Here is a 20,799-nt window from a genome sequence, read left to right on the forward strand (position 1 = left end):
CACAGCAGCGACAGCTTTATGAGGAGCATCAGCACTGCTCTGCCTGAGCAGAACCATCACCGCCATAGGTTGTCAAATAACCCGGATTTAACCCACACAGGTAAGTCCAATGGGGTGCAGGCATGTCCTCTATGCTTACAGCTTCCCGTGGGTGTTGGTTTGATACCGTTTGGGGACAGCCAAGGAGGCATCTGCAGGCAACAAAGGTAGGTGTGTGCTTGTGTGTGTGTTTCCTATGCAGATCCTAAGCCCAGTGTCACATGCAAGTAGGAGGAGTAAGAAGGGTTCCTGGCAAATCCGGGTTATGGATTGCATTTAAAAAGGCCCCGTGGGAGTGCAATGGGCCCCTGTCTTGCTGCTTAGCAATAATGGTATGGGTTTAGGTTCTGCTGTGTGTACTGGTGGTTGACTGCCCCCCAGCCCAGAGTGTGCATGGAAAATTGTCTGGCAGCCTCCCTGACAGCAAGCAGTGATAGTGCCCATGAAGGGGACCTTGTTGGGCCCGCCCCTTTCACGGTTATCGCTTCTCGGCCTTTTGGCTAAGATCAAGTGTAGTATCTGTTCTTATCAGTTTAATATCTGATACGTCCCCTATCTGGGGACCATATATTAAATGGATTTTTGAGAACGGGGGCCGATTTCGAAGCTTGCTTCCGTCGCCCTATGCATTGACCCGATATGGCAGTATCTTCGGGTACAGTGCACCACCCCCTTACAGGGTTAAAAAGAAAGATTCCTACTTTCATTGCTACCTGCTTGCTGGCTAGCCAGCTAGCCAGCCCTGTGGGCCTTGCTGCTGCTGCAGCCAAAAAACAAAAGGTGGTGCTGCTGCTGCTTCTGCTGCTTCTGCTTCTGCTTGTGTCTGGCCCCTGTTGGAGCGTCCAGGCACAGGACTTCTGCTGCTGCTGACTAAATGGCCTCCTTAATTGGATCATTTGAGTAGCCAGCACACCTGTGCAGGTAGGGCATGACATGATAGGCAGCTGCCTTGATAGCGGGTGGGTGCTGAATGTTCCTAATTGACAAAATAAGATTAATGCTTATGAAGAAATATAAAATCTCATCCCTTCCCCAATATCGCGCCACACCCCTACCCCTTAATTCCCTGGTTGAACGTGATGGACATATGTCTTTTTTCGACCGTACTAACTATGTAACTATGTAACATAACATGGGGGGGGGGGGGTCTCCTGGCTGTTCACACAGGTGTGTCATTGCTGTACATTGACCATGCATTGCTTCTGTGGTATTGCAAAGGCAAAGACAAATGCTTCCAGCCATCCATTGCACTAATGGATTGGTCATCAGCTGGCTGTCTATGTCCCGCATCAATATAGACCAAAGTACAGAGGGTTAGGCTATGCTATTGTGCACCTACCTGATGCATCAGAAGGTGCGAGGCCCTTGCTAAATTCTGTGCACAGACTTTGAGATCTATACTTTAGACTGTATCTAAACCTGCTCCAACATGGACTGACATTCTGGCCTACTTTCAGCCGATGCGACTTGTCTGTCGCTGAACAGTCGCTTTTTATGTATTCAGCACCTATGTATAATGTTGTAAAAATGCTCTAGAAGCTAAAGTCGCAGAAATGTCACACATATTTGGCCTGCAACTTTCTGTGCGACAAATTCAGACAGGAAAAATCAGTATAAATCCTTAGAAAATTATCCCCCAGTGTCTCCATCTGCTGGCGGTATTGAATAAGCATTGCTGCACTGATGGGGTATGCATTAGACAAAAAAAAAGAAGAAAAAGAAGAATAATACGCCCAGAAAAGAGGCGAAAAGGAGAAAAACGTAAAAAAACGTGAAAAAAAAGTAAGAGGAAGAGAAGGGAAAAAAAGGTGGAAATGGGTTTAAAAGTGATTTCGGCGGAGAAATATATATATATATATATATATATATATATATATATATATATACGCGCACACACACACATATATATAAACGTATTCTCCGTTGAGATATTGCAGCCGCTGCTGTGTCCAGGCCCAGGAGCCTTAGCACTGTGCTGTGATGTCACTCAATACCACTGACATCACTAGGTGTAAACAACATCTCTCCTTTGCTGTGTATGTGACTATGGAGCTGTTTGGTGATGTCGTCTATTATGGCCTTCATAGAAGCAACAGGAGATTGTTGCATCCATCTAGAACCCTCAGAACTACAGTGCTATGATGTCACTCACTTCCACAGGCCTTGCAGAGTGTAAACAACAACAACCCAGCTTTGTTGTGTATGTAACCATAGGGATTTGTGATGTCACCTAGAACCTTCACAGCAGCGACAGCTTTATGAGGAGCATCAGCACTGCTCTGCCTGAGCAGAACCATCACCGCCATAGGTTGTCAAATAACCCGGATTTAACCCACACAGGTAAGTCCAATGGGGTGCAGGCATGTCCTCTATGCTTACAGCTTCCCGTGGGTGTTGGTTTGATACCGTTTGGGGACAGCCAAGGAGGCATCTGCAGGCAACAAAGGTAGGTGTGTGCTTGTGTGTGTGTTTCCTATGCAGATCCTAAGCCCAGTGTCACATGCAAGTAGGAGGAGTAAGAAGGGTTCCTGGCAAATCCGGGTTATGGATTGCATTTAAAAAGGCCCCGTGGGAGTGCAATGGGCCCCTGTCTTGCTGCTTAGCAATAATGGTATGGGTTTAGGTTCTGCTGTGTGTACTGGTGGTTGACTGCCCCCCAGCCCAGAGTGTGCATGGAAAATTGTCTGGCAGCCTCCCTGACAGCAAGCAGTGATAGTGCCCATGAAGGGGACCTTGTTGGGCCCGCCCCTTTCACGGTTATCGCTTCTCGGCCTTTTGGCTAAGATCAAGTGTAGTATCTGTTCTTATCAGTTTAATATCTGATACGTCCCCTATCTGGGGACCATATATTAAATGGATTTTTGAGAACGGGGGCCGATTTCGAAGCTTGCTTCCGTCGCCCTATGCATTGACCCGATATGGCAGTATCTTCGGGTACAGTGCACCACCCCCTTACAGGGTTAAAAAGAAAGATTCCTACTTTCATTGCTACCTGCTTGCTGGCTAGCCAGCTAGCCAGCCCTGTGGGCCTTGCTGCTGCTGCAGCCAAAAAACAAAAGGTGGTGCTGCTGCTGCTTCTGCTGCTTCTGCTTCTGCTTGTGTCTGGCCCCTGTTGGAGCGTCCAGGCACAGGACTTCTGCTGCTGCTGACTAAATGGCCTCCTTAATTGGATCATTTGAGTAGCCAGCACACCTGTGCAGGTAGGGGCATGACATGATAGGCAGCTGCCTTGATAGCGGGTGGGTGCTGAATGTTCCTAATTGACAAAATAAGATTAATGCTTATGAAGAAATATAAAATCTCATCCCTTCCCCAATATCGCGCCACACCCCTACCCCTTAATTCCCTGGTTGAACGTGATGGACATATGTCTTTTTCGACCGTACTAACTATGTAACTATGTAACATAACATGGGGGGGGGGGGTCTCCTGGCTGTTCACACAGGTGTGTCATTGCTGTACATTGACCATGCATTGCTTCTGTGGTATTGCAAAGGCAAAGACAAATGCTTCCAGCCATCCATTGCACTAATGGATTGGTCATCAGCTGGCTGTCTATGTCCCGCATCAATATAGACCAAAGTACAGAGGGTTAGGCTATGCTATTGTGCACCTACCTGATGCATCAGAAGGTGCGAGGCCCTTGCTAAATTCTGTGCACAGACTTTGAGATCTATACTTTAGACTGTATCTAAACCTGCTCCAACATGGACTGACATTCTGGCCTACTTTCAGCCGATGCGACTTGTCTGTCGCTGAACAGTCGCTTTTTATGTATTCAGCACCTATGTATAATGTTGTAAAAATGCTCTAGAAGCTAAAGTCGCAGAAATGTCACACATATTTGGCCTGCAACTTTCTGTGCGACAAATTCAGACAGGAAAAATCAGTATAAATCCTTAGAAAATTATCCCCCAGTGTCTCCATCTGCTGGCGGTATTGAATAAGCATTGCTGCACTGATGGGGTATGCATTAGACAAAAAAAAAGAAGAAAAAGAAGAATAATACGCCCAGAAAAGAGGCGAAAAGGAGAAAAACGTAAAAAAACGTGAAAAAAAAGTAAGAGGAAGAGAAGGGAAAAAAAGGTGGAAATGGGTTTAAAAGTGATTTCGGCGGAGAAATATATATATATATATATATATATATATATATACGCGCACACACACACATATATATAAACGTATTCTCCGTTGAGATATTGCAGCCGCTGCTGTGTCCAGGCCCAGGAGCCTTAGCACTGTGCTGTGATGTCACTCAATACCACTGACATCACTAGGTGTAAACAACATCTCTCCTTTGCTGTGTATGTGACTATGGAGCTGTTTGGTGATGTCGTCTATTATGGCCTTCATAGAAGCAACAGGAGATTGTTGCATCCATCTAGAACCCTCAGAACTACAGTGCTATGATGTCACTCACTTCCACAGGCCTTGCAGAGTGTAAACAACAACAACCCAGCTTTGTTGTGTATGTAACCATAGGGATTTGTGATGTCACCTAGAACCTTCACAGCAGCGACAGCTTTATGAGGAGCATCAGCACTGCTCTGCCTGAGCAGAACCATCACCGCCATAGGTTGTCAAATAACCCGGATTTAACCCACACAGGTAAGTCCAATGGGGTGCAGGCATGTCCTCTATGCTTACAGCTTCCCGTGGGTGTTGGTTTGATACCGTTTGGGGACAGCCAAGGAGGCATCTGCAGGCAACAAAGGTAGGTGTGTGCTTGTGTGTGTGTTTCCTATGCAGATCCTAAGCCCAGTGTCACATGCAAGTAGGAGGAGTAAGAAGGGTTCCTGGCAAATCCGGGTTATGGATTGCATTTAAAAAGGCCCCGTGGGAGTGCAATGGGCCCCTGTCTTGCTGCTTAGCAATAATGGTATGGGTTTAGGTTCTGCTGTGTGTACTGGTGGTTGACTGCCCCCCAGCCCAGAGTGTGCATGGAAAATTGTCTGGCAGCCTCCCTGACAGCAAGCAGTGATAGTGCCCATGAAGGGGACCTTGTTGGGCCCGCCCCTTTCACGGTTATCGCTTCTCGGCCTTTTGGCTAAGATCAAGTGTAGTATCTGTTCTTATCAGTTTAATATCTGATACGTCCCCTATCTGGGGACCATATATTAAATGGATTTTTGAGAACGGGGGCCGATTTCGAAGCTTGCTTCCGTCGCCCTATGCATTGACCCGATATGGCAGTATCTTCGGGTACAGTGCACCACCCCCTTACAGGGTTAAAAAGAAAGATTCCTACTTTCATTGCTACCTGCTTGCTGGCTAGCCAGCTAGCCAGCCCTGTGGGCCTTGCTGCTGCTGCAGCCAAAAAACAAAAGGTGGTGCTGCTGCTGCTTCTGCTGCTTCTGCTTCTGCTTGTGTCTGGCCCCTGTTGGAGCGTCCAGGCACAGGACTTCTGCTGCTGCTGACTAAATGGCCTCCTTAATTGGATCATTTGAGTAGCCAGCACACCTGTGCAGGTAGGGCATGACATGATAGGCAGCTGCCTTGATAGCGGGTGGGTGCTGAATGTTCCTAATTGACAAAATAAGATTAATGCTTATGAAGAAATATAAAATCTCATCCCTTCCCCAATATCGCGCCACACCCCTACCCCTTAATTCCCTGGTTGAACGTGATGGACATATGTCTTTTTTCGACCGTACTAACTATGTAACTATGTAACATAACATGGGGGGGGGGGGTCTCCTGGCTGTTCACACAGGTGTGTCATTGCTGTACATTGACCATGCATTGCTTCTGTGGTATTGCAAAGGCAAAGACAAATGCTTCCAGCCATCCATTGCACTAATGGATTGGTCATCAGCTGGCTGTCTATGTCCCGCATCAATATAGACCAAAGTACAGAGGGTTAGGCTATGCTATTGTGCACCTACCTGATGCATCAGAAGGTGCGAGGCCCTTGCTAAATTCTGTGCACAGACTTTGAGATCTATACTTTAGACTGTATCTAAACCTGCTCCAACATGGACTGACATTCTGGCCTACTTTCAGCCGATGCGACTTGTCTGTCGCTGAACAGTCGCTTTTTATGTATTCAGCACCTATGTATAATGTTGTAAAAATGCTCTAGAAGCTAAAGTCGCAGAAATGTCACACATATTTGGCCTGCAACTTTCTGTGCGACAAATTCAGACAGGAAAAATCAGTATAAATCCTTAGAAAATTATCCCCCAGTGTCTCCATCTGCTGGCGGTATTGAATAAGCATTGCTGCACTGATGGGGTATGCATTAGACAAAAAAAAAGAAGAAAAAGAAGAATAATACGCCCAGAAAAGAGGCGAAAAGGAGAAAAACGTAAAAAAACGTGAAAAAAAAGTAAGAGGAAGAGAAGGGAAAAAAAGGTGGAAATGGGTTTAAAAGTGATTTCGGCGGAGAAATATATATATATATATATATATATATATATATATATATATATATATACGCGCACACACACACATATATATAAACGTATTCTCCGTTGAGATATTGCAGCCGCTGCTGTGTCCAGGCCCAGGAGCCTTAGCACTGTGCTGTGATGTCACTCAATACCACTGACATCACTAGGTGTAAACAACATCTCTCCTTTGCTGTGTATGTGACTATGGAGCTGTTTGGTGATGTCGTCTATTATGGCCTTCATAGAAGCAACAGGAGATTGTTGCATCCATCTAGAACCCTCAGAACTACAGTGCTATGATGTCACTCACTTCCACAGGCCTTGCAGAGTGTAAACAACAACAACCCAGCTTTGTTGTGTATGTAACCATAGGGATTTGTGATGTCACCTAGAACCTTCACAGCAGCGACAGCTTTATGAGGAGCATCAGCACTGCTCTGCCTGAGCAGAACCATCACCGCCATAGGTTGTCAAATAACCCGGATTTAACCCACACAGGTAAGTCCAATGGGGTGCAGGCATGTCCTCTATGCTTACAGCTTCCCGTGGGTGTTGGTTTGATACCGTTTGGGGACAGCCAAGGAGGCATCTGCAGGCAACAAAGGTAGGTGTGTGCTTGTGTGTGTGTTTCCTATGCAGATCCTAAGCCCAGTGTCACATGCAAGTAGGAGGAGTAAGAAGGGTTCCTGGCAAATCCGGGTTATGGATTGCATTTAAAAAGGCCCCGTGGGAGTGCAATGGGCCCCTGTCTTGCTGCTTAGCAATAATGGTATGGGTTTAGGTTCTGCTGTGTGTACTGGTGGTTGACTGCCCCCCAGCCCAGAGTGTGCATGGAAAATTGTCTGGCAGCCTCCCTGACAGCAAGCAGTGATAGTGCCCATGAAGGGGACCTTGTTGGGCCCGCCCCTTTCACGGTTATCGCTTCTCGGCCTTTTGGCTAAGATCAAGTGTAGTATCTGTTCTTATCAGTTTAATATCTGATACGTCCCCTATCTGGGGACCATATATTAAATGGATTTTTGAGAACGGGGGCCGATTTCGAAGCTTGCTTCCGTCGCCCTATGCATTGACCCGATATGGCAGTATCTTCGGGTACAGTGCACCACCCCCTTACAGGGTTAAAAAGAAAGATTCCTACTTTCATTGCTACCTGCTTGCTGGCTAGCCAGCTAGCCAGCCCTGTGGGCCTTGCTGCTGCTGCAGCCAAAAAACAAAAGGTGGTGCTGCTGCTGCTTCTGCTGCTTCTGCTTCTGCTTGTGTCTGGCCCCTGTTGGAGCGTCCAGGCACAGGACTTCTGCTGCTGCTGACTAAATGGCCTCCTTAATTGGATCATTTGAGTAGCCAGCACACCTGTGCAGGTAGGGCATGACATGATAGGCAGCTGCCTTGATAGCGGGTGGGTGCTGAATGTTCCTAATTGACAAAATAAGATTAATGCTTATGAAGAAATATAAAATCTCATCCCTTCCCCAATATCGCGCCACACCCCTACCCCTTAATTCCCTGGTTGAACGTGATGGACATATGTCTTTTTTCGACCGTACTAACTATGTAACTATGTAACATAACATGGGGGGGGGGGGGTCTCCTGGCTGTTCACACAGGTGTGTCATTGCTGTACATTGACCATGCATTGCTTCTGTGGTATTGCAAAGGCAAAGACAAATGCTTCCAGCCATCCATTGCACTAATGGATTGGTCATCAGCTGGCTGTCTATGTCCCGCATCAATATAGACCAAAGTACAGAGGGTTAGGCTATGCTATTGTGCACCTACCTGATGCATCAGAAGGTGCGAGGCCCTTGCTAAATTCTGTGCACAGACTTTGAGATCTATACTTTAGACTGTATCTAAACCTGCTCCAACATGGACTGACATTCTGGCCTACTTTCAGCCGATGCGACTTGTCTGTCGCTGAACAGTCGCTTTTTATGTATTCAGCACCTATGTATAATGTTGTAAAAATGCTCTAGAAGCTAAAGTCGCAGAAATGTCACACATATTTGGCCTGCAACTTTCTGTGCGACAAATTCAGACAGGAAAAATCAGTATAAATCCTTAGAAAATTATCCCCCAGTGTCTCCATCTGCTGGCGGTATTGAATAAGCATTGCTGCACTGATGGGGTATGCATTAGACAAAAAAAAAGAAGAAAAAGAAGAATAATACGCCCAGAAAAGAGGCGAAAAGGAGAAAAACGTAAAAAAACGTGAAAAAAAAGTAAGAGGAAGAGAAGGGAAAAAAAGGTGGAAATGGGTTTAAAAGTGATTTCGGCGGAGAAATATATATATATATATATATATATATATATATATATATATATATATATACGCGCACACACACACATATATATAAACGTATTCTCCGTTGAGATATTGCAGCCGCTGCTGTGTCCAGGCCCAGGAGCCTTAGCACTGTGCTGTGATGTCACTCAATACCACTGACATCACTAGGTGTAAACAACATCTCTCCTTTGCTGTGTATGTGACTATGGAGCTGTTTGGTGATGTCGTCTATTATGGCCTTCATAGAAGCAACAGGAGATTGTTGCATCCATCTAGAACCCTCAGAACTACAGTGCTATGATGTCACTCACTTCCACAGGCCTTGCAGAGTGTAAACAACAACAACCCAGCTTTGTTGTGTATGTAACCATAGGGATTTGTGATGTCACCTAGAACCTTCACAGCAGCGACAGCTTTATGAGGAGCATCAGCACTGCTCTGCCTGAGCAGAACCATCACCGCCATAGGTTGTCAAATAACCCGGATTTAACCCACACAGGTAAGTCCAATGGGGTGCAGGCATGTCCTCTATGCTTACAGCTTCCCGTGGGTGTTGGTTTGATACCGTTTGGGGACAGCCAAGGAGGCATCTGCAGGCAACAAAGGTAGGTGTGTGCTTGTGTGTGTGTTTCCTATGCAGATCCTAAGCCCAGTGTCACATGCAAGTAGGAGGAGTAAGAAGGGTTCCTGGCAAATCCGGGTTATGGATTGCATTTAAAAAGGCCCCGTGGGAGTGCAATGGGCCCCTGTCTTGCTGCTTAGCAATAATGGTATGGGTTTAGGTTCTGCTGTGTGTACTGGTGGTTGACTGCCCCCCAGCCCAGAGTGTGCATGGAAAATTGTCTGGCAGCCTCCCTGACAGCAAGCAGTGATAGTGCCCATGAAGGGGACCTTGTTGGGCCCGCCCCTTTCACGGTTATCGCTTCTCGGCCTTTTGGCTAAGATCAAGTGTAGTATCTGTTCTTATCAGTTTAATATCTGATACGTCCCCTATCTGGGGACCATATATTAAATGGATTTTTGAGAACGGGGGCCGATTTCGAAGCTTGCTTCCGTCGCCCTATGCATTGACCCGATATGGCAGTATCTTCGGGTACAGTGCACCACCCCCTTACAGGGTTAAAAAGAAAGATTCCTACTTTCATTGCTACCTGCTTGCTGGCTAGCCAGCTAGCCAGCCCTGTGGGCCTTGCTGCTGCTGCAGCCAAAAAACAAAAGGTGGTGCTGCTGCTGCTTCTGCTGCTTCTGCTTCTGCTTGTGTCTGGCCCCTGTTGGAGCGTCCAGGCACAGGACTTCTGCTGCTGCTGACTAAATGGCCTCCTTAATTGGATCATTTGAGTAGCCAGCACACCTGTGCAGGTAGGGCATGACATGATAGGCAGCTGCCTTGATAGCGGGTGGGTGCTGAATGTTCCTAATTGACAAAATAAGATTAATGCTTATGAAGAAATATAAAATCTCATCCCTTCCCCAATATCGCGCCACACCCCTACCCCTTAATTCCCTGGTTGAACGTGATGGACATATGTCTTTTTTCGACCGTACTAACTATGTAACTATGTAACATAACATGGGGGGGGGGGGTCTCCTGGCTGTTCACACAGGTGTGTCATTGCTGTACATTGACCATGCATTGCTTCTGTGGTATTGCAAAGGCAAAGACAAATGCTTCCAGCCATCCATTGCACTAATGGATTGGTCATCAGCTGGCTGTCTATGTCCCGCATCAATATAGACCAAAGTACAGAGGGTTAGGCTATGCTATTGTGCACCTACCTGATGCATCAGAAGGTGCGAGGCCCTTGCTAAATTCTGTGCACAGACTTTGAGATCTATACTTTAGACTGTATCTAAACCTGCTCCAACATGGACTGACATTCTGGCCTACTTTCAGCCGATGCGACTTGTCTGTCGCTGAACAGTCGCTTTTTATGTATTCAGCACCTATGTATAATGTTGTAAAAATGCTCTAGAAGCTAAAGTCGCAGAAATGTCACACATATTTGGCCTGCAACTTTCTGTGCGACAAATTCAGACAGGAAAAATCAGTATAAATCCTTAGAAAATTATCCCCCAGTGTCTCCATCTGCTGGCGGTATTGAATAAGCATTGCTGCACTGATGGGGTATGCATTAGACAAAAAAAAAGAAGAAAAAGAAGAATAATACGCCCAGAAAAGAGGCGAAAAGGAGAAAAACGTAAAAAAACGTGAAAAAAAAGTAAGAGGAAGAGAAGGGAAAAAAAGGTGGAAATGGGTTTAAAAGTGATTTCGGCGGAGAAATATATATATATATATATATATATATATATATATATATATATATACGCGCACACACACACATATATATAAACGTATTCTCCGTTGAGATATTGCAGCCGCTGCTGTGTCCAGGCCCAGGAGCCTTAGCACTGTGCTGTGATGTCACTCAATACCACTGACATCACTAGGTGTAAACAACATCTCTCCTTTGCTGTGTATGTGACTATGGAGCTGTTTGGTGATGTCGTCTATTATGGCCTTCATAGAAGCAACAGGAGATTGTTGCATCCATCTAGAACCCTCAGAACTACAGTGCTATGATGTCACTCACTTCCACAGGCCTTGCAGAGTGTAAACAACAACAACCCAGCTTTGTTGTGTATGTAACCATAGGGATTTGTGATGTCACCTAGAACCTTCACAGCAGCGACAGCTTTATGAGGAGCATCAGCACTGCTCTGCCTGAGCAGAACCATCACCGCCATAGGTTGTCAAATAACCCGGATTTAACCCACACAGGTAAGTCCAATGGGGTGCAGGCATGTCCTCTATGCTTACAGCTTCCCGTGGGTGTTGGTTTGATACCGTTTGGGGACAGCCAAGGAGGCATCTGCAGGCAACAAAGGTAGGTGTGTGCTTGTGTGTGTGTTTCCTATGCAGATCCTAAGCCCAGTGTCACATGCAAGTAGGAGGAGTAAGAAGGGTTCCTGGCAAATCCGGGTTATGGATTGCATTTAAAAAGGCCCCGTGGGAGTGCAATGGGCCCCTGTCTTGCTGCTTAGCAATAATGGTATGGGTTTAGGTTCTGCTGTGTGTACTGGTGGTTGACTGCCCCCCAGCCCAGAGTGTGCATGGAAAATTGTCTGGCAGCCTCCCTGACAGCAAGCAGTGATAGTGCCCATGAAGGGGACCTTGTTGGGCCCGCCCCTTTCACGGTTATCGCTTCTCGGCCTTTTGGCTAAGATCAAGTGTAGTATCTGTTCTTATCAGTTTAATATCTGATACGTCCCCTATCTGGGGACCATATATTAAATGGATTTTTGAGAACGGGGGCCGATTTCGAAGCTTGCTTCCGTCGCCCTATGCATTGACCCGATATGGCAGTATCTTCGGGTACAGTGCACCACCCCCTTACAGGGTTAAAAAGAAAGATTCCTACTTTCATTGCTACCTGCTTGCTGGCTAGCCAGCTAGCCAGCCCTGTGGGCCTTGCTGCTGCTGCAGCCAAAAAACAAAAGGTGGTGCTGCTGCTGCTTCTGCTGCTTCTGCTTCTGCTTGTGTCTGGCCCCTGTTGGAGCGTCCAGGCACAGGACTTCTGCTGCTGCTGACTAAATGGCCTCCTTAATTGGATCATTTGAGTAGCCAGCACACCTGTGCAGGTAGGGCATGACATGATAGGCAGCTGCCTTGATAGCGGGTGGGTGCTGAATGTTCCTAATTGACAAAATAAGATTAATGCTTATGAAGAAATATAAAATCTCATCCCTTCCCCAATATCGCGCCACACCCCTACCCCTTAATTCCCTGGTTGAACGTGATGGACATATGTCTTTTTTCGACCGTACTAACTATGTAACTATGTAACATAACATGGGGGGGGGGGGGTCTCCTGGCTGTTCACACAGGTGTGTCATTGCTGTACATTGACCATGCATTGCTTCTGTGGTATTGCAAAGGCAAAGACAAATGCTTCCAGCCATCCATTGCACTAATGGATTGGTCATCAGCTGGCTGTCTATGTCCCGCATCAATATAGACCAAAGTACAGAGGGTTAGGCTATGCTATTGTGCACCTACCTGATGCATCAGAAGGTGCGAGGCCCTTGCTAAATTCTGTGCACAGACTTTGAGATCTATACTTTAGACTGTATCTAAACCTGCTCCAACATGGACTGACATTCTGGCCTACTTTCAGCCGATGCGACTTGTCTGTCGCTGAACAGTCGCTTTTTATGTATTCAGCACCTATGTATAATGTTGTAAAAATGCTCTAGAAGCTAAAGTCGCAGAAATGTCACACATATTTGGCCTGCAACTTTCTGTGCGACAAATTCAGACAGGAAAAATCAGTATAAATCCTTAGAAAATTATCCCCCAGTGTCTCCATCTGCTGGCGGTATTGAATAAGCATTGCTGCACTGATGGGGTATGCATTAGACAAAAAAAAAGAAGAAAAAGAAGAATAATACGCCCAGAAAAGAGGCGAAAAGGAGAAAAACGTAAAAAAACGTGAAAAAAAAGTAAGAGGAAGAGAAGGGAAAAAAAGGTGGAAATGGGTTTAAAAGTGATTTCGGCGGAGAAATATATATATATATATATATATATATATATATATATATATATATACGCGCACACACACACATATATATAAACGTATTCTCCGTTGAGATATTGCAGCCGCTGCTGTGTCCAGGCCCAGGAGCCTTAGCACTGTGCTGTGATGTCACTCAATACCACTGACATCACTAGGTGTAAACAACATCTCTCCTTTGCTGTGTATGTGACTATGGAGCTGTTTGGTGATGTCGTCTATTATGGCCTTCATAGAAGCAACAGGAGATTGTTGCATCCATCTAGAACCCTCAGAACTACAGTGCTATGATGTCACTCACTTCCACAGGCCTTGCAGAGTGTAAACAACAACAACCCAGCTTTGTTGTGTATGTAACCATAGGGATTTGTGATGTCACCTAGAACCTTCACAGCAGCGACAGCTTTATGAGGAGCATCAGCACTGCTCTGCCTGAGCAGAACCATCACCGCCATAGGTTGTCAAATAACCCGGATTTAACCCACACAGGTAAGTCCAATGGGGTGCAGGCATGTCCTCTATGCTTACAGCTTCCCGTGGGTGTTGGTTTGATACCGTTTGGGGACAGCCAAGGAGGCATCTGCAGGCAACAAAGGTAGGTGTGTGCTTGTGTGTGTGTTTCCTATGCAGATCCTAAGCCCAGTGTCACATGCAAGTAGGAGGAGTAAGAAGGGTTCCTGGCAAATCCGGGTTATGGATTGCATTTAAAAAGGCCCCGTGGGAGTGCAATGGGCCCCTGTCTTGCTGCTTAGCAATAATGGTATGGGTTTAGGTTCTGCTGTGTGTACTGGTGGTTGACTGCCCCCCAGCCCAGAGTGTGCATGGAAAATTGTCTGGCAGCCTCCCTGACAGCAAGCAGTGATAGTGCCCATGAAGGGGACCTTGTTGGGCCCGCCCCTTTCACGGTTATCGCTTCTCGGCCTTTTGGCTAAGATCAAGTGTAGTATCTGTTCTTATCAGTTCACTTATTTATTTCTTTTTTGTCTCACTGTGTCACTTTTTGCGTGTTGTGTGTTCACAGGATTGGTCAGGATGCGGTAGCCCTTCTGGGTGTCCCTCCTGGCGGTCTAGGGGAGGTGTGTGTGGCCATTAGGTTCCGCACCTCCCTGCAAACACCCCGGGTACTCCTGCTTTTGCAGGGTACCTACCGTAATCGGCTCTGCGGGCAGATACCTTGGCTAACGCCAAGGGGGATGCCGGGAGCATTTGTGATCCCCTAGTAGCTTCGGCGAAAAGGGACATCGAACCTGGAACCTCGCAGGTACCTTTTGGTCCGGAGGCGAAGGGTAAGGTTTGTTGGGGGGCCTCTCTCCTATCGGAGAAGGGCTTGCGATAGACCGCATCCTTTGTGCACGTTTTTTTAGTGTAACACGTTTGCACTTTTTCTTGCACTTTGGGTGAATCGAAAGCACGTTCCTCGGCTTTAGATAAAAAAAAAAAAAAAAAAAAAAAAAAAATCTGTTCTTATCAGTTTAATATCTGATACGTCCCCTATCTGGGGACCATATATTAAATGGATTTTTGAGAACGGGGGCCGATTTCGAAGCTTGCTTCCGTCGCCCTATGCATTGACCCGATATGGCAGTATCTTCGGGTACAGTGCACCACCCCCTTACAGGGTTAAAAAGAAAGATTCCTACTTTCATTGCTACCTGCTTGCTGGCTAGCCAGCTAGCCAGCCCTGTGGGCCTTGCTGCTGCTGCAGCCAAAAAACAAAAGGTGGTGCTGCTGCTGCTTCTGCTGCTTCTGCTTCTGCTTGTGTCTGGCCCCTGTTGGAGCGTCCAGGCACAGGACTTCTGCTGCTGCTGACTAAATGGCCTCCTTAATTGGATCATTTGAGTAGCCAGCACACCTGTGCAGGTAGGGCATGACATGATAGGCAGCTGCCTTGATAGCGGGTGGGTGCTGAATGTTCCTAATTGACAAAATAAGATTAATGCTTATGAAGAAATATAAAATCTCATCCCTTCCCCAATATCGCGCCACACCCCTACCCCTTAATTCCCTGGTTGAACGTGATGGACATATGTCTTTTTTCGACCGTACTAACTATGTAACTATGTAACATAACATGGGGGGGGGGGGTCTCCTGGCTGTTCACACAGGTGTGTCATTGCTGTACATTGACCATGCATTGCTTCTGTGGTATTGCAAAGGCAAAGACAAATGCTTCCAGCCATCCATTGCACTAATGGATTGGTCATCAGCTGGCTGTCTATGTCCCGCATCAATATAGACCAAAGTACAGAGGGTTAGGCTATGCTATTGTGCACCTACCTGATGCATCAGAAGGTGCGAGGCCCTTGCTAAATTCTGTGCACAGACTTTGAGATCTATACTTTAGACTGTATCTAAACCTGCTCCAACATGGACTGACATTCTGGCCTACTTTCAGCCGATGCGACTTGTCTGTCGCTGAACAGTCGCTTTTTATGTATTCAGCACCTATGTATAATGTTGTAAAAATGCTCTAGAAGCTAAAGTCGCAGAAATGTCACACATATTTGGCCTGCAACTTTCTGTGCGACAAATTCAGACAGGAAAAATCAGTATAAATCCTTAGAAAATTATCCCCCAGTGTCTCCATCTGCTGGCGGTATTGAATAAGCATTGCTGCACTGATGGGGTATGCATTAGACAAAAAAAAAGAAGAAAAAGAAGAATAATACGCCCAGAAAAGAGGCGAAAAGGAGAAAAACGTAAAAAAACGTGAAAAAAAAGTAAGAGGAAGAGAAGGGAAAAAAAGGTGGAAATGGGTTTAAAAGTGATTTCGGCGGAGAAATATATATATATATATATATATATATATATATATATATATATACGCGCACACACACACATATATATAAACGTATTCTCCGTTGAGATATTGCAGCCGCTGCTGTGTCCAGGCCCAGGAGCCTTAGCACTGTGCTGTGATGTCACTCAATACCACTGACATCACTAGGTGTAAACAACATCTCTCCTTTGCTGTGTATGTGACTATGGAGCTGTTTGGTGATGTCGTCTATTATGGCCTTCATAGAAGCAACAGGAGATTGTTGCATCCATCTAGAACCCTCAGAACTACAGTGCTATGATGTCACTCACTTCCACAGGCCTTGCAGAGTGTAAACAACAACAACCCAGCTTTGTTGTGTATGTAACCATAGGGATTTGTGATGTCACCTAGAACCTTCACAGCAGCGACAGCTTTATGAGGAGCATCAGCACTGCTCTGCCTGAGCAGAACCATCACCGCCATAGGTTGTCAAATAACCCGGATTTAACCCACACAGGTAAGTCCAATGGGGTGCAGGCATGTCCTCTATGCTTACAGCTTCCCGTGGGTGTTGGTTTGATACCGTTTGGGGACAGCCAAGGAGGCATCTGCAGGCAACAAAGGTAGGTGTGTGCTTGTGTGTGTGTTTCCTATGCAGATCCTAAGCCCAGTGTCACATGCAAGTAGGAGGAGTAAGAAGGGTTCCTGGCAAATCCGGGTTATGGATTGCATTTAAAAAGGCCCCGTGGGAGTGCAATGGGCCCCTGTCTTGCTGCTTAGCAATAATGGTATGGGTTTAGGTTCTGCTGTGTGTACTGGTGGTTGACTGCCCCCCAGCCCAGAGTGTGCATGGAAAATTGTCTGGCAGCCTCCCTGACAGCAAGCAGTGATAGTGCCCATGAAGGGGACCTTGTTGGGCCCGCCCCTTTCACGGTTATCGCTTCTCGGCCTTTTGGCTAAGATCAAGTGTAGTATCTGTTCTTATCAGTTTAATATCTGATACGTCCCCTATCTGGGGACCATATATTAAATGGATTTTTGAGAACGGGGGCCGATTTCGAAGCTTGCTTCCGTCGCCCTATGCATTGACCCGATATGGCAGTATCTTCGGGTACAGTGCACCACCCCCTTACAGGGTTAAAAAGAAAGATTATTACTTTCATTGCTACCTGCTTGCTGGCTAGCCAGCTAGCCAGCCCTGTGGGCCTTGCTGCTGCTGCAGCCAAAAAACAAAAGGTGGTGCTGCTGCTGCTTCTGCTGCTTCTGCTTCTGCTTGTGTCTGGCCCCTGTTGGAGCGTCCAGGCACAGGACTTCTGCTGCTGCTGACTAAATGGCCTCCTTAATTGGATCATTTGAGTAGCCAGCACACCTGTGCAGGTAGGGCATGACATGATAGGCAGCTGCCTTGATAGCGGGTGGGTGCTGAATGTTCCTAATTGACAAAATAAGATTAATGCTTATGAAGAAATATAAAATCTCATCCCTTCCCCAATATCGCGCCACACCCCTACCCCTTAATTCCCTGGTTGAACGTGATGGACATATGTCTTTTTTCGACCGTACTAACTATGTAACTATGTAACATAACATGGGGGGGGGGGGGGTCTCCTGGCTGTTCACACAGGTGTGTCATTGCTGTACATTGACCATGCATTGCTTCTGTGGTATTGCAAAGGCAAAGACAAATGCTTCCAGCCATCCATTGCACTAATGGATTGGTCATCAGCTGGCTGTCTATGTCCCGCATCAATATAGACCAAAGTACAGAGGGTTAGGCTATGCTATTGTGCACCTACCTGATGCATCAGAAGGTGCGAGGCCCTTGCTAAATTCTGTGCACAGACTTTGAGATCTATACTTTAGACTGTATCTAAACCTGCTCCAACATGGACTGACATTCTGGCCTACTTTCAGCCGATGCGACTTGTCTGTCGCTGAACAGTCGCTTTTTATGTATTCAGCACCTATGTATAATGTTGTAAAAATGCTCTAGAAGCTAAAGTCGCAGAAATGTCACACATATTTGGCCTGCAACTTTCTGTGCGACAAATTCAGACAGGAAAAATCAGTATAAATCCTTAGAAAATTATCCCCCAGTGTCTCCATCTGCTGGCGGTATTGAATAAGCATTGCTGCACTGATGGGGTATGCATTAGACAAAAAAAAAGAAGAAAAAGAAGAATAATACGCCCAGAAAAGAGGCGAAAAGGAGAAAAACGTAAAAAAACGTGAAAAAAAAGTAAGAGGAAGAGAAGGGAAAAAAAGGTGGAAATGGGTTTAAAAGTGATTTCGGCGGAGAAATATATATATATATATATATATATATATATATATATATACGCGCACACACACACATATATATAAACGTATTCTCCGTTGAGATATTGCAGCCGCTGCTGTGTCCAGGCCCAGGAGCCTTAGCACTGTGCTGTGATGTCACTCAATACCACTGACATCACTAGGTGTAAACAACATCTCTCCTTTGCTGTGTATGTGACTATGGAGCTGTTTGGTGATGTCGTCTATTATGGCCTTCATAGAAGCAACAGGAGATTGTTGCATCCATCTAGAACCCTCAGAACTACAGTGCTATGATGTCACTCACTTCCACAGGCCTTGCAGAGTGTAAACAACAACAACCCAGCTTTGTTGTGTATGTAACCATAGGGATTTGTGATGTCACCTAGAACCTTCACAGCAGCGACAGCTTTATGAGGAGCATCAGCACTGCTCTGCCTGAGCAGAACCATCACCGCCATAGGTTGTCAAATAACCCGGATTTAACCCACACAGGTAAGTCCAATGGGGTGCAGGCATGTCCTCTATGCTTACAGCTTCCCGTGGGTGTTGGTTTGATACCGTTTGGGGACAGCCAAGGAGGCATCTGCAGGCAACAAAGGTAGGTGTGTGCTTGTGTGTGTGTTTCCTATGCAGATCCTAAGCCCAGTGTCACATGCAAGTAGGAGGAGTAAGAAGGGTTCCTGGCAAATCCGGGTTATGGATTGCATTTAAAAAGGCCCCGTGGGAGTGCAATGGGCCCCTGTCTTGCTGCTTAGCAATAATGGTATGGGTTTAGGTTCTGCTGTGTGTACTGGTGGTTGACTGCCCCCCAGCCCAGAGTGTGCATGGAAAATTGTCTGGCAGCCTCCCTGACAGCAAGCAGTGATAGTGCCCATGAAGGGGACCTTGTTGGGCCCGCCCCTTTCACGGTTATCGCTTCTCGGCCTTTTGGCTAAGATCAAGTGTAGTATCTGTTCTTATCAGTTTAATATCTGATACGTCCCCTATCTGGGGACCATATATTAAATGGATTTTTGAGAACGGGGGCCGATTTCGAAGCTTGCTTCCGTCGCCCTATGCATTGACCCGATATGGCAGTATCTTCGGGTACAGTGCACCACCCCCTTACAGGGTTAAAAAGAAAGATTCCTACTTTCATTGCTACCTGCTTGCTGGCTAGCCAGCTAGCCAGCCCTGTGGGCCTTGCTGCTGCTGCAGCCAAAAAACAAAAGGTGGTGCTGCTGCTGCTTCTGCTGCTTCTGCTTCTGCTTGTGTCTGGCCCCTGTTGGAGCGTCCAGGCACAGGACTTCTGCTGCTGCTGACTAAATGGCCTCCTTAATTGGATCATTTGAGTAGCCAGCACACCTGTGCAGGTAGGGCATGACATGATAGGCAGCTGCCTTGATAGCGGGTGGGTGCTGAATGTTCCTAATTGACAAAATAAGATTAATGCTTATGAAGAAATATAAAATCTCATCCCTTCCCCAATATCGCGCCACACCCCTACCCCTTAATTCCCTGGTTGAACGTGATGGACATATGTCTTTTTTCGACCGTACTAACTATGTAACTATGTAACATAACATGGGGGGGGGGGGGTCTCCTGGCTGTTCACACAGGTGTGTCATTGCTGTACATTGACCATGCATTGCTTCTGTGGTATTGCAAAGGCAAAGACAAATGCTTCCAGCCATCCATTGCACTAATGGATTGGTCATCAGCTGGCTGTCTATGTCCCGCATCAATATAGACCAAAGTACAGAGGGTTAGGCTATGCTATTGTGCACCTACCTGATGCATCAGAAGGTGCGAGGCCCTTGCTAAATTCTGTGCACAGACTTTGAGATCTATGCTTTAGACTGTATCTAAACCTGCTCCAACATGGACTGACATTCTGGCCTACTTTCAGCCGATGCGACTTGTCTGTCGCTGAACAGTCGCTTTTTATGTATTCAGCACCTATGTATAATGTTGTAAAAATGCTCTAGAAGCTAAAGTCGCAGAAATGTCACACATATTTGGCCTGCAACTTTCTGTGCGACAAATTCAGACAGGAAAAATCAGTATAAATCCTTAGAAAATTATCCCCCAGTGTCTCCATCTGCTGGCGGTATTGAATAAGCATTGCTGCACTGATGGGGTATGCATTAGACAAAAAAAAAGAAGAAAAAGAAGAATAATACGCCCAGAAAAGAGGCGAAAAGGAGAAAAACGTAAAAAAACGTGAAAAAAAAGTAAGAGGAAGAGAAGGGAAAAAAAGGTGGAAATGGGTTTAAAAGTGATTTCGGCGGAGAAATATATATATATATATATATATATATATATATATATATATATACGCGCACACACACACATATATATAAACGTATTCTCCGTTGAGATATTGCAGCCGCTGCTGTGTCCAGGCCCAGGAGCCTTAGCACTGTGCTGTGATGTCACTCAATACCACTGACATCACTAGGTGTAAACAAC

The 20,799-nt window shown here is 46.1% G+C and overlaps 9 non-coding genes and 1 pseudogene across 9 annotated transcripts; all 10 read left to right on the top strand.

Moving 5' to 3' along the window:
• The first annotated feature begins 519 nt into the window (after positions 1-519).
• Positions 520-710, top strand: LOC130341995 (U2 spliceosomal RNA). Its single transcript, XR_008881737.1, has one exon. It is a non-coding gene; the product is annotated as a U2 spliceosomal RNA (small nuclear RNA).
• Positions 711-2,798: 2,088 nt separating this feature from the next.
• On the top strand, positions 2,799-2,989 carry LOC130342007 (U2 spliceosomal RNA). Its single transcript, XR_008881748.1, has one exon. It is a non-coding gene; the product is annotated as a U2 spliceosomal RNA (small nuclear RNA).
• A 2,077-nt stretch (positions 2,990-5,066) lies between these two features.
• LOC130342019 (U2 spliceosomal RNA) lies at positions 5,067-5,257 on the top strand. The gene has a single exon (XR_008881759.1). It is a non-coding gene; the product is annotated as a U2 spliceosomal RNA (small nuclear RNA).
• A 2,091-nt stretch (positions 5,258-7,348) lies between these two features.
• LOC130342031 (U2 spliceosomal RNA) lies at positions 7,349-7,539 on the top strand. Its single transcript, XR_008881770.1, has one exon. It is a non-coding gene; the product is annotated as a U2 spliceosomal RNA (small nuclear RNA).
• A 2,094-nt stretch (positions 7,540-9,633) lies between these two features.
• On the top strand, positions 9,634-9,824 carry LOC130341950 (U2 spliceosomal RNA). Its single transcript, XR_008881699.1, has one exon. It is a non-coding gene; the product is annotated as a U2 spliceosomal RNA (small nuclear RNA).
• Positions 9,825-11,913: 2,089 nt separating this feature from the next.
• LOC130341962 (U2 spliceosomal RNA) lies at positions 11,914-12,104 on the top strand. Its single transcript, XR_008881710.1, has one exon. It is a non-coding gene; the product is annotated as a U2 spliceosomal RNA (small nuclear RNA).
• A 2,090-nt stretch (positions 12,105-14,194) lies between these two features.
• Positions 14,195-14,288, top strand: LOC130341985 (U2 spliceosomal RNA; annotated as a pseudogene).
• Positions 14,289-14,702: 414 nt separating this feature from the next.
• Positions 14,703-14,896, top strand: LOC130341984 (U2 spliceosomal RNA). Its single transcript, XR_008881729.1, has one exon. It is a non-coding gene; the product is annotated as a U2 spliceosomal RNA (small nuclear RNA).
• A 2,087-nt stretch (positions 14,897-16,983) lies between these two features.
• LOC130341974 (U2 spliceosomal RNA) lies at positions 16,984-17,174 on the top strand. Its single transcript, XR_008881721.1, has one exon. It is a non-coding gene; the product is annotated as a U2 spliceosomal RNA (small nuclear RNA).
• A 2,085-nt stretch (positions 17,175-19,259) lies between these two features.
• Positions 19,260-19,450, top strand: LOC130341986 (U2 spliceosomal RNA). The gene has a single exon (XR_008881730.1). It is a non-coding gene; the product is annotated as a U2 spliceosomal RNA (small nuclear RNA).
• Positions 19,451-20,799: the final 1,349 nt, after the last annotated feature.

Source organism: Hyla sarda, unplaced genomic scaffold (genome assembly GCF_029499605.1).
Source record: "Hyla sarda isolate aHylSar1 unplaced genomic scaffold, aHylSar1.hap1 scaffold_631, whole genome shotgun sequence".
In the NCBI taxonomy this organism is placed as follows: Eukaryota; Metazoa; Chordata; class Amphibia; order Anura; family Hylidae; genus Hyla; species Hyla sarda.